This window comes from Otolemur garnettii, unplaced genomic scaffold (genome assembly GCF_000181295.1).
Source record: "Otolemur garnettii isolate 467f Iridium unplaced genomic scaffold, OtoGar3 scaffold00018, whole genome shotgun sequence".
NCBI lineage: Eukaryota > Metazoa > Chordata > Mammalia > Primates > Galagidae > Otolemur > Otolemur garnettii.
In genome coordinates this window covers 19,814,485-19,816,007 of record NW_003852413.1, presented here as the reverse complement: position 1 = coordinate 19,816,007, position 1,523 = coordinate 19,814,485, and positions in this window count along the sequence as shown.

Sequence of the window (1,523 nt, the reverse complement as noted above, 5' to 3'; positions counted from 1 at the left end):
GTTGTTTGGCGGGCCTGGGCTGGGGATTCGAACCCGCCACCTTAGGTGTATGTGGCTGGCGCCTTAGCCGCTTGAGCCACAGGCGCCAAGCCCAGTTCCTGATTCTTACCACATTAAAAGGAAATGCTGAGAACAGGACAATCTCCTGGCAAGCCTAGAGACATTTTGTGACTTGGGGGCAATGCCCCAAGTAACTCAGTGTTCTGGAATGAGATAAGATCGGTCACTCACTAATAAGCATGTGTTAAACATTGATGCTTACGGTAGTAGTTCTTCATGAGGGTTGTGGGGAAAGAACACGTGAGGAAAGAGCATGTGGCAATCCTTACGCATGTAGCCCTGTATGTAATTACCTTACCTCTCCACACCTGTTGTGTATAATCTTAATATATAGCCATTGCAGACGGGGCTCTGGGCTACCCTGCACTCCAGGTTAGCCCTCCTCCCACAAGTTTGTACTTCTTTTTTTTTGAGACAGAGCCTCTCTCTCTCTCTGTCTCAAAAAAAAAAAAAAAAAGTACTAGTCTGGTGAACACACAAATAATAAGAAAGCAAGACAGCCTTATTCATGATATGGAGAAAGTTTTAGCAGTCTGGATAGAAGATCACCCAGCCACAATGTTTATATATTGCCTTAAGCCAAAGCCTAATCAATTCTATGAAGGCTATGAGAGGTGAGAAAACAGAAGAAAAGTTTGAAGGTAACAGAGGTTGGTTCATGAGGTGGAAGGAAAGAAACCAAGACACTGAGTGAGGTTGCTGTGAGCTATGATGACACCATGCCACTCCAGCCTGGGCAACAGAGTGAGACACTGTCTAAAAAAAAAAAAAAAAGGCTCAGCGCCCATAGCACAGTGGTTATAGCACTGGCCACATACACTGAGGGTGGTGGGTTTGAACACAGCCGGGGCCAACTAAACGACGACAACTACAACAACAAAAATAGCTGGGTGCTGTGGTGGACACCTGTAGTCCCAGCTACTTGGGAGACTGAGGCAAGACAATCACTTAAGCCCAAAAGTTTGAGGTTGCTGTGAGCTGTGACACTATAGCACTCTACTGAGGGTGACATAGTGAGACTCTGTCTCAAAAAACAACCACAACACTGGCTCTTCCCTCACACACTTCAGCATGGCTTGTTCCCTCATCTCCTGAATTCTTCGCTTCAGTGAACCATTCCCCACTGGCCATGAGAACTCCCTATTCACCTTCCATGCTTCATTCATCTCCTTCATGCTGACCACCCTCTGCCATATTCTTTATTGTCTTCCTCTCCTCAGAAGAATATAAATTTTTATGAAAGCAAAGAATGTGTCCTTTTTGTTCAACTGTCCTAGAACATGACACATAATAGGTACTCAGTACTGACATTCTCGCATTTTTTTTTTTTGAGACAGTCTCAGGCTGTCTCCCTAGGTAAAGTGCGATGGCATCACAGCTCACAGCAACCTCAAACTCTTGGGCTTAAGTGATTCTCTTGCCTCAGCTTCCCAAGTAGCTGGTACTACAGGCACCCACTATAA